Below are 12,063 nucleotides of genomic sequence, written 5' to 3'. Positions count from 1 at the left end.
ACCCTCTTGCACTGTTGGTGGGAATGCAAACTGGTGCAGCCACTCTGGAAAACAGTATGGAGGTTCCTCAAAAAATTAAAAATAGACCTACCCTATGACCCAGCAGTAGCACTGCTAGGAATTTACCCAAGGGATACAGGAGTACTGATGCATAGGGGCACCTGTACCCCAATGTTTATAGCAGCACTCTCAACAATAGCCAAATTGTGAAAAGAACCTAAATGTCCATCAACTGATGAATGGATAAAGAAATTGTGGTTTATATACACAATGGAGTACTACATGGCAATGAAAAAGAATGAAATATGGCCCTTTGTAGCAACGTGGATGGAACAGGAGAGTGTGATGCTAAGTGAAATAAGCCATACAGAGAAAGACAGATACCATATGTTTTCACTTTTATGTGGATCCTGAGAAACTTAACAGAAACCCATGGGGGAGGGGAAGGAAAAAAAAAGAGGTTAGAGTGGGAGAGAGCCAAAGCATAAGAGACTCTTAAAAAATGAGAACAAACTGAGGGTTGATGGGGGGTGAGAGGGAGGGGAGGGTGGGTGATGGGTATTGAAGAGGGCATCTTTTGGGATGAACACTGGGTGTTGTATGGAAACCAATTTGACAATAAATTTCATATATTAAAAAAAAAAAGAAAAAAAGAAAACTGAGCATAACCTAAAAAAAAAAAATGCATGCTTCTGTAAGTAAGATACATGAATATGTGTCAGGGTCGAAGAATACCCGGGTGAGAAAACACGGAAGGATACATCCCAGGTTCTCGGCACAGATGGCCTTGGATGTTCTGGTAGGGCAAAGGAGGAAGAGAGGAAGCTGCTAGAGTAACAGCAAACCAAAAACACGGAGAGGAAAGACTGGCCACACCACTTCACAAAGCGTATAGGTGACTTCCGGAAAATTACATATGGATGTGGTTATGTGTAAAGGGATTAAATTGTTAAATATTTCCTTTAAGGAGACATGGAAGAATGCAATAAATTCCAGAGATTTGGTGGCTGAACATTTAGCAGTGCCTCTCTGTTTCTCCAAGGCCATATAATTAACGATTTGAGGAGAAGACTTCTTCCTAAGGAGAAACAAATATGAGAGAAAGTCAAACAGACAAGGGTCTGCTCCCCTGCATGCTAGGAAGAGTAAAAGCTGATGTGTTCAGAGCGTGACAGCATTGCAGCTACGCCTCTCAGGGTTCCCGCGGTCTCAGGGTGGTTAATAATAGGGTTTGGAACACACTGAAGGTCATTACTGCTCGTGGCAGAGCCACTTTTCTGATTTCCGGCCAAATGGGAAAAGGAGAGGACGATTTACAGCCCTTGAATGCCTGTGGAGAGCGAGGCGGCCACTATATCGTTTTGCGTATGAGGCTACAAAATTTTTAACCTAATGGGCGAAAAGAGTATACGAATTATTTGGAAGGTTCACACGTGCATAAGATTTGTAGGGTAAGCACCAAATGGCTTTTAATGAGCCAGAATTCTTTGAAACAGTGTCAAGAGAGCTATAAAACAAAAGAATCCCGTAAACACCGAATATCCACCAGAATAACAAAAGCCATACCTGTGTTGAAAATTTGACTACATGAGCCCGCTTTGGCTGTGCTATAAATCCACTGCATCTCCACTATGCCTTTCTCCCTCCTAAACGCTAGGTTTGCTTAGCTCCTTTTTCAGATCTGTGCCGTCAGCTTAATATTTCTACACGCGTTTCTTATTAAGGTAGCATAGGCTCTAAGAACACCTTACCCAGGGGCTGCTCCTTCTACGGGGCTGAGATCCTGCTCACTTGTGTTTCCTTGAGGACTTCATTCCAACGGCATTCCCTTCCTGTGTTCTAATCATTCCCCTTAGTGCCCCAAAGGGCTCCCTCCATTCCACCGTTCAAATGTTCTTCCTGATGCCAAGCCCCTCTGCGGCCACCACCCTATTTGTCTGCTCAGCAAAACGTCTCAAAACAGAAAACAAAATAGCAAACCCACTCCCCATCTCTGTCACTCGCTTAGAAAAAATTTTTTTCGAATTTTTATTTATTCTGAGAGAGAGAAACACAGAGGGAGAGATTTAGAGCCAGAGCAGGGGAGGGGCAGAGAGAGAGGGAGAGAGAATCCCAAGCAGGCCCCACATTGTCAGTGCAGAGCCTGATGTGGGGCTTGAACCCACAAACCTGAGCTGAAACCAAGAGTCAGATGACCAACTGACTGAGCTACCCAGGCGCCCCTAGAATTTTTTTTATCATGGAAATTTTCCTCCTGGTTATCTCTCTTGAGTTTTGAAATCTGTATAATAGCTTCCCTATTTTTTAAAAAGTGCCATCGAAGGGGCGCCTGGGTGGCACCGTTGGGTTAGTGTCAGACTCTTGGTCCTAGCTCAGGTCATGATGTCGCAGTACATGAGTTCGAGCCCCAAATCGGGCTCTGTGCTGATGGTGTCCAGCCTGCTTGGGATCCTGTCTCTCCTCTCTGCCCTTCTCTCTGAGAGAGTGCTTTCTCTCTCTCTCAAAATAAATAAATTTTTTAAACAATGCCATTGAAGAAACAAGGCTATTTGTCTTGTGAAAGGACTGAAACTCTGGATTTAGCAGGTTGCTGCTTCTTGGTGTCATTGACTTTTCCCCTTTATCTCCCCCATTTCCTATAGAGTGATCGTTAGATCTAGAGGCACAATTAAATGCAGGGTCAGCCTCAGGGGCAGGGTTGTGTACTTCTGATTGTATCACTGGAGGCACGTGACTTCCCCTTTACATTGATGAGCGATCTATCTGGTATAAAGTTCCCCATCAACCTTTCCCTTGATATTTCAATACAGTTTGTACAGGAAAAGCATGGTAAAGGCTTGGTTCTTCTCCTTTACTTACCAAGTTTAAGGATGAGTCCAGCGTCCTACCAGCCTTCAGTGAATACCTGATAGTTTGCTGTTGTTAGTTTCATATGATCTCAAGGAATTTCATATATTTGATGAGCTTTATTCCATTGTCATTATTCTTTTCATACTCAAACTATCCTATCTCTTGCTAAAGGGAGTCTTGAAAATATCTTTAAAAATACAGTAATTTTTCGAGCAGTTTTAGATTCACACCAAAACGAAGGGAAATGTACAGATTTCCTGTATACTCCCCCACCCCCACCCCCACTCACACACACATACACACACACACACACACACACACACACACACACACACTTTTAAGGCCAATGGGAGTCTTTTCATGTTGGCTCCTGTGTCTTTTTGACATGACCAGAAATCTTGGATTTCTTCCTTGCTTTCTAGAATAGTAAGATTGAATTAACCATTCAGGAGCCCGGGCTCCTTCTAAAAGGAAATGTTATTTAAAGGCTATAATCCAGGGTCTCCTGCGTGGCTTAGTCAGTTGAGTGTCTGACTCTTGATTTCAGCTCAGGTCATATCTCCCGGTTTGTGAGATCGAGCCCTGCATCAGGCTCTGCACTGACAGCGCGGAACCTGCTTGGGATTCTTTCTCTCCCCCTCTCTCTCTGCCCCTCTCCCGCTTGCACACTCTCTTTCTCCCTCAAAATAAATAAGCTTTAAAATAAATAAAGGCTATTCTCCAAACAGTGGGATACCATTCCTCCTGAGTTTTTATTGATTTTAGGTTTCCAGGGGATGCCTGGGTGGCTCAGTCAGCTAAGTGTCTGACACTTGTTTCAACTCAGGTTATGATCTCACGGTTAGTGAGTTCCAGCCCCACATCAGGCTCTGTGCCAACAGTGCAGAGCCTGCTTGGGATTCTCTCTCCCTCTCTCTCTTTCCCTCCCCTGCTCACTCTCTCTCTCTCTTTCTCAAAATAAAGAAATAAACATTGACTTTAGGTTTCCAGCCTCAGCAGACACATCTAGGAAATATTTCAGCACGTCTGAAATATTTCTTCTCAGAAAAAGAAAATAAATCATGAATTCATATTGATATTCCCAATTCAAATTAAGGTATTAGGTTTATACTTTCGAAGTATAAGACATATTTCTCTTTCACTGAAAATCTTATTTTCTAAAAACATTAACAATTATTTGCTTTATCCTAAATATACACATAAAGATATTTAAAAAGTGTTATCACTAAACATAAGGTTATTGAACATGACTTAAGATTTCTTTGCTGTTCTTTTTTGTGTTTAGGATATGCCAGTGAATAATCACAATCAAATGTGTGTCAAGCTGAAAGGAGCAATCCAAATGACAGCCCTGCCTTAGTTTAAAGCTAGGTTCTCTTTTCTGCTTATTATGGATCTTTGATAAGAAATACAATTGCTGAGAAGTCTGTTTTGCTTGCTGTTTGCTGCGAGCATTGTGAGGCCTTTCCTGAATGTAACCTGCTGTGTAGTAGAATGGGTTGTAAACCTTCCTAAATGTAGTCTGATATGTAATGGAATGAGTGATTGTACATAAACTAACCGGCATTTCTCGCTTCTGTAAACCTGCTTGCTTAGCACATTCCTCACCTACCCCCTTCCCCCTTCCCCCTTTTTCCTCCCGCCACAAGTAACGGACAAAGCCTTCCCGCCAAAGGACAGACAAAGGACGCCCAATCAGAGAACAACAAATGTCCTTACTTTAAAATCAACTAATCAGGCCCCTCATAATTTGAAACCTCCCCTGTGCTATTTGTCTCTGTCTATAAAAACGCTGTACCAACCCTGATCGAGGCCTCTTGCGTCACCGGCGACGAGTGCGCAGGGGACCAGGTTCGAACCTGCAATAAACGACCCTTGCCGCTTGGCTTTGACTTACGACTCTGGTGGACTTTTGTGGGAGGTTTTGGAACTTCGGGCATTACAAAGCCACCTGAAAAATGTTTTTCCTGTCTTTGTGGCTCTGGGACCAACCTGATATACATGTACTCGATTCACTTACTTTTGTTTCTTTTCAGTTTTCTAGGAATGGCTTCTTTCTCCTCATTGACTTTTCGACACCCTCAACTCCACCTTCACTACCCACCCACCCCAAATCTAGAAAGACTGCTCTCGGGCCACCGATGGTCCCCTCGTTGCCAAAGCCAGCGGCCGCTTTCATACATCTCTTGTTTGATGGCTAAGGAACATTCGACTCTTGATTTTCTCTCTTTAAAGCCTTCTCTTCTCCAGCTTGTGCAGAGCTCACATCTCCTGGTTCTCCTTCCCCTTCTGTCACTCCTCCTTTCCTGGATCCTCTGCCTCCTCCTGGTCTTGAAAGGCTGTAGTGCCTCAGGGCTTGTCACAGACCCCTTCCTCATTGCCAGCCTTCTCTCCTGAGGTGAGCCCATGCTTCCTGCAGCCTTCAGTCCTACCTGTAAGTTCAATCCCCACTGTGAACATGAAGCCCACTCTCGCCACTGAGCTTCGGAATTGTGCATTCAGGGGACACCTGGGGGGCTCAGTCAGTTAAGTGTCCGACTGATTTCGGCTCAGGTCATGATCTCACAGTTGTGAGATCAAGTCCCGAGTGGGGCCTGCTTGGGCTTCTCTCTCGTTTTCTCTCTCTCTGTCTCCCTCTCTCAAAATAAATAAATAAACTTTAAAAAACAAACAAACAGGAGCTCCTCAGTGGTTCAGTCAGTTAAGCTTCCGACTTCAACTCAGGTCATGATTTCACGGTTTGTGAGTTCGAACCCCGTGTCGGGCTCTGTGTTGGGCTCTGTGCTGATAGCTCAGAGCCTGGAGCCTGCTTGAGATTCTGTGTCTCTTTGTCTCTCTGCCCCTGCTCACTCTCTCTCTCCAAAAAATAAACATTAAAAAAGACATAAACAAACAAACAAAATCATGCATTCAGATTCCTATCTAGCATTTCCATTGGTATGTCTCATGAGTAAATTTAATATTTCTAAACCGAAATTAGAATCTTCCCCTCGAAAACTTTTCTTTCTATATTCTCATTCTGATTGAATGACCCTTCCATTCACCAAGTCGTTTAGCCAGAAACCTGTCACCCTTCCTATTCCCTCCCTCCCCACATGCAATCTGTTGGCAATTCTGTTGATTTTATCTCCAAAAATGTACGTTGAATTCATCAATTTTTCTTTGCTGCTGCTAGCCCCATCTCAGTCCAGGTTTACCTCACCTGATCCATTTTGGTAGCCTTCCAGTTGGCCTCTTGCTTCCATTCTTGTCCACCATCCCATCTCCTTTAAAAACTCAACTCAGGGGCGCCTGGGTGGCTCAGTAGGTTGGGCGTCCGACTTCGGCTCAGGTCATGATCTCACGGTCTGTGGGTTCGAGCCCCCGCGTCGGGCTCTGGGCTGATGGCTCAGAGCCTGGAGCCCACTTCCAATTCTGTGTCTCCCTCTCTCTGACCCTCCCCCGTTCATGCTCTGTCTCTCTCTGTCTCAAAAATAAATAAACATTAAAAAAAAATTAAAAACTCAACTCAAATAATGTCACTTCTCTTTAAACCCTGTTATCATAACTTAAAACCCCTTCCTGTCGCTGCTTGGACCTACATGATGTGCCCCAGTGTCCCTTCAATCTCATCTCGTACCTTTCTTCTTCTCTTGCTGAGCTCCAACCACACTGGATTCGTTCCCCAATCATCCGGGCTCTGTCTTGCCACCACGTTCTCACGTATGCTCTCCTGTCTGGTCTTTCCTCAGTTTTTGTCATTCTTCCGGTTTCTGCTTAAATACCTCTTGCCTCCAAGAGGTCTTTCCTGCCTGCGCTAACACCAACCCCATGTTTAATTTATGTGGGCGATGCATACTTTATCACGTTTGGCACATGTATACATTATATTTAGTATCTGTCTCTCCCATAAGACCATAAACATCTTGGGTGTAGGGGCCATTTGGTTTTTGTTTATCAGTTAATATATGTTGGCCGATGAATAAATTTAAGAGTTTGGAATACATATTCCTCAACATTTGGCTCTAAGTACAAGGACCCATATCAGACTTCTCTACAAACAGCATATTCATCGTCTATCAGCTATGCCCAGTCAAGTAAAGCAAATCCTGGGTGCGGCACCTGTGACATCGTAAACGCTTGATGAAGGACTACTGGACTGTTGGAGGAAATACACAAGCTTTCTTATTTCTTGCAGACTTTTCATTTAGTCCCCTTACTTGGGGGTCTAAATCCCTATTACTTTAGAAACAAAAATAGCTTATATTTGAATCTGACTTTGAGCCTGTGTTATACATTCTTTTATGTATTCTTCTTAACCACAGTCTGGAGGCGGTATGATTATCTCCATCTAACAGAGGAGAAAAGTAACGCTTAGATTACTTAGATTAGCCAGGTCTCCCAGCTAATTAGAGACAGAGCTGGGTTTAAAACCCATTTTTTGTTCCACTACACAATGTATGTAGCCTCCTAATGAGAAGCAGCACAGAAGGTGCCCCTGATCTCCTAAAAAGCCACAGTTCATCGCTGTAAACCTTTTGCTTCTCCAATACTGAGCCCTTCCCCCACTGTAAAACTATAATGAACAAAAAGCATTCATTCAAAACTTTGCACTCTTCATTTGTGCTGACTTCATGCATTTCTCTTTGCAAACCAGACTTAAGGAAATTCTGTTGCATCCTATAGGTATCCCTTGCTTTAAGAAAACCTGATTTTACATGAACATTTTAGTGTTTCAAATTTCAGGAATTAAAAAGTGAAAAAGTCCTTAAACATCTTTTTAAAGACTTTTTTTAGTCCTCAGTAGACTCAAAGGTAGAATTCCCTTAAGTAATGAAACAGGCTTGACACATTCAAGGCAACTATTCAATCCCGTGGGCACCCTCACCGGAACATACAAGATGCCTGTCATGCATTGCCTTGTTCTGAGTCTGAATGTAGAAGCTTCTGCTCTTACAGACCTGTAATGAATTTGCTGGGGTTACTGTCTTTACTCTCTCTTCAGCATATAATAAAGGAATAATCTGCTGCTTTGCAGAATAGCTTGAGGACATTATATTCTAATTCTAACCACAAAGAAATGCAGATTTCCCCCTCTTTGGCATTTTTCTTTTCAAAAAGGTTGCTTAAAGTGGTACTTAAAAGATAATTCTAGCTTGCTAAATTTAGGGTGTGGAAAAAGTCCAAAATGAGAATATTCCGGGGGTAATTGTGCAAGAAATGTTAGTATGTGCAGTAAGAGGAGGATGTCCTACACTCTGGATGTATTTCTCCCCTCCCCTGCCCCTTCTTTCTTCCTCGACACCAGCATAACGTTGAGCAGGGTTCAAAGTTACCAGAGGCAGTGAAAAATTCTTTACTCACCCCATTTTAAATATAAAATGACCTGAGTCGTTTCTAAAACCACCCTGAAGTCAGAGCTTCCCTTCAAAATTTATCTGCAAGTTATCAAAAAGTGCATCTCTTCATATTCAAGGCAGATTTCTGGTCATTCTCCATTCAGCTGGAAACAGAGAAGCTAACTGTCAAGTGTAATATAAGAAGGGTACTGGAATCTGAAGTTTGCTTTCAAATGCATTGAAAACAACACATGGATTGTGGATAAATGGATAGATACGGGATAAAAACAAACATAACAAAATGTTGATTGTGGAATACAGGTGGTTCACGCTGTAATTCTTCAACCTGAAAAGGAAAATGGTGGCAGGTCCCAAGGTTAATGGGGGCTGGCACCTTAGCCTGAGATGGTGTCAGTGGAGGAAGTTGTGTGGGTTGGGCCCTTAACGCCTCAGCAGAGGCCTCTCAGACTGCAAACTGGGCACCGGGAATGGTAGATATGGAGTCTCAGAGCCCAGAAAACAGACGGATCAGTGGTTTCATAGGGTGTACAGAGGATGGGGTTAGAGGGTTGATCTGCATAAGACTCTAAGACTCCCGAATAATTCGGGGAGGAAGACAAGCATGGTGTGTACGGAAAGATGAGGAGAAAGTTGGTGGCTCAGGGTCGAAGGCAATTTGAAGGGAAGAAAACAATGTATTTCCGGAGTGACTGAGTTTGTCATGGAGATTCATGCTTACAACATAATTTGGAAGACCGCCATGAAGTTGCTTGCCCCTATGTCTTTACCCATGCAGATTTAAAATACGCCAGTTTCTTCCTCATGGGACTTTTTATAGCCTCTCTGTTTTTCCGCAGACATAAAAATCTGAATAAAATTATTCAATAGAGATTTGGTCAATACTGAAGAACATTGAAGAAAGTGGAGAGGATGCTGAGTATAGACATGCTATTGCATTTTGGATTTATTGGGATTTTTACTAATTTATGCCCAACTTGACATCCACTGTGCTTCCAGATCAGTTTCTATCAGCTAAAGTAAACCTGTTGTTTCCTTCTTTTGGTTTTGGGTGTAGTGGCCCCTCTCATATTGCATCATGCCTTTATTTTTTTAATTCATTTTTTAAATTTATCTTTTTTATTTGAGAGAGAGAGAGAGAGAGGGCATGAGCAGGGGAGAAGGAGAGAGAGAATCTTAAGAGAGAGAATCTTAAGCCCCCCTGATGTGGGGCTCGATCTCATGACCCTGGGATTATGACCTGAGCCAAAATCAAGAGTCAGATGCTCAACAGACTGAGCCACACACACACCCCTGTATCGTACATTTAAAGTCATCATAGATTCTTTTTGTGTCTTAGAGAATATCAGCCATTCAGCCACCTTCTTCTTCTTCTTCTTTTTTTTTTTTTTAAAGCAGGGAAAAAACCCTTCATTTCTATCAATTTAAAAAGTAGGAAACATTCTTCAAGCAAGATAATCAAAACAGTCAATAACAATTAAGAGAGCATGTACAGATTAGACTACAGATTTAGATACTTTGCATTAAGCATGTATAACCAAATCAAGAGGGCTGACAACTTTTGCACTGAGGAAAAGCAGTGATTCATCATGAACACACAACTTCTGGGAAACTGGAGCTGACTTTTCGCAGGACGGCAAACCAAAGCGACAAACTGTCACTTGCTTAGAGAACAGCTTTGAACATGAAAGGGGTCACAGTGAAACATCATTGTAATGCACCAGTGTCCCCAGAGATCTGTTCATCTCTAAAACAGGGGTATATATGGGGCACCTGGGTAGCTCAGTTGGTTAAGCATCCGACTTTGGCTCAGGTCGTGGTCTCACACCTTGTGAGTTTGAGCTCCGCATCAGGATCTCTGCTGAGAGCCCACTTCAGATCCTCTGTTCCCCTCTCTCCCTGCCCCTCCTCCACTTGTTCTCTCCCTCAAAAATAAATTAATAAACGTAAAAGAAAATTAAAAAAATAATAAAACAGGGATATATGAAAATCAGTACTACAAATTCTCATAAAACTAGAAAAACCCTCTAAGCCCTAACACTTTGGAGATTACATAAAGACTGTTTTTTTTTCCTTCCCTTTACTCTTCTCTAAATTAAATACAAAACAGGGGCACCTGGGCGGCTAAGTCAGTTAAGTATCCAGCTCTTGATTTCAGCTCAGATCATGATCTCATGGTTTGTGGGTTCGAGCCCGCGTTGGTTCTCCACTGACAGTGTGGAGCCTGCTTAGGATTCTCTCTTCCTTTTCCTTTCTCTGCCCCTCCCCCACTCACACACTCTTTCTAACGATAAGTAAGCTTATGGGGTGCCTGGGTGGTTCGTTCGGTTAAGTGTCCGACTTCAGCTCAGGTCATGATCTTGCAGTTTGTGAGTTCAAGCCCCGTGTTGGGCTCTGTGCTGACAGCTCAGAGCCTGGAGCCTGTTTTGGATTCTGTGTCTTCCTGTCTCTTGGCCCCTCCCCTGCTCATGCTCTGTCTCTCAGTAATAAATAAATGTTAAAAAAAATTTTTTTTTAATAGGTAAACTTAAAAAAAATCTTCAAAAAAATAAAAAGCAAGGGGCACCTGGGTGGCTCAGGTCATGATCTCGCAGTTCATGAGCTCAAGCCCCACGTCAGGCTCTGTGCTGACAGCTCAGAGCCTGGAGCCTGTTTTGGATTCTGTGTCTCCCTCTCTCTCTGCCCCTCCCCTGTTCACACTCTGTCTCTCTCTCAAAAATAAATAAACATTTAAAAAATTAAAAAAACAAAATGAATAAATTAAATACAAAACTTTTTATTTAGTACATTTTTTTTTTTAAGAGAGAGAGAGAGAGAGAGAGCAGGGGAGGGGGCAAAGGGAGTGAGAGAGAGGATCCCAATCCCAAGCAGGCTTCATGCTCAGCACAGAGCCCAACTTGGGACTCAGTCCCACAACCCCAGGATCATGACCTGAGCCCAAATCAAGGGTCAGATGCTCAACCAACTGAGACACCCAGGCACCCCAGTATATTTCTGACTTACAACCAAAGCTTTGAAATGAAGAAAGGTTTTATGAAATGGAAATAGACCCACATCAACTCTAGGGAGAATCTCAAGGATTGCTCCTTGGAAAAGTTTTAAAACAGGAAATTTTATTTCCAGGATGACACTGTATTTCCTTGAATACCTAATTATTACCAGGAAGGAATGCATATCCATGCCATCCAAGGGCTCTCATTCTTTTGGAAATGTTTCACCATCTCTCCATCCCCCACCTACTCCCTCCCTACCTCTACTCCCAACACACAGACACATAGACAAACAGACAGACACACACACACACACACACACACACACTCATCAAATTGGGAGAATTTCCTGAAGCATACAGATAATGGCATTTATTTTGGCAAGAATTCTGCAATTTGTCAAAAGAAAGATAAAGTATGGCATTTATGAGCAATTGTAATTATAGTATTTCTCAACAGATGCAGGAAGTAGATTTTTCTTCATAGTTGAAATATGGCTTCATGGTTTTCTGCATCTGGGTCTTGCAACTTTTCATCTAGAAACCAGACTAGATCAGTTATTTGTGGAAAGAGATGATAACTTATGACTGTATTTTTTAAAAAGTCACCATTGCTAGGTTCTTCTTTTGAGACACTAAATAGACAAGGGAGTTACTAAAAATGCAGGGGAATTGAAAAGAGCAATTCCTACTAAGAACATAACTTGGCCTTATGAATTGCCTCTCTGGCAAATTAACTGTGGCAAGAAAAGACACTGTCTTTTAAATGAAAAGTAATTAATGACCTTCATCAGGTGGATACAAATGTCTCCAGAGATCCTATAACCCAGTGGAGTGCAGGTGAGATACATGCCCTCTGTATATACAGTGTGCAACTACCACCAGGAC

This window comes from Herpailurus yagouaroundi, unplaced genomic scaffold (genome assembly GCF_014898765.1).
Source record: "Herpailurus yagouaroundi ecotype Mexico unplaced genomic scaffold, PumYag 28, whole genome shotgun sequence".
Taxonomy (NCBI): Eukaryota; Metazoa; Chordata; class Mammalia; order Carnivora; family Felidae; genus Herpailurus; species Herpailurus yagouaroundi.
Note: the sequence above shows the minus strand (reverse complement) of the source record.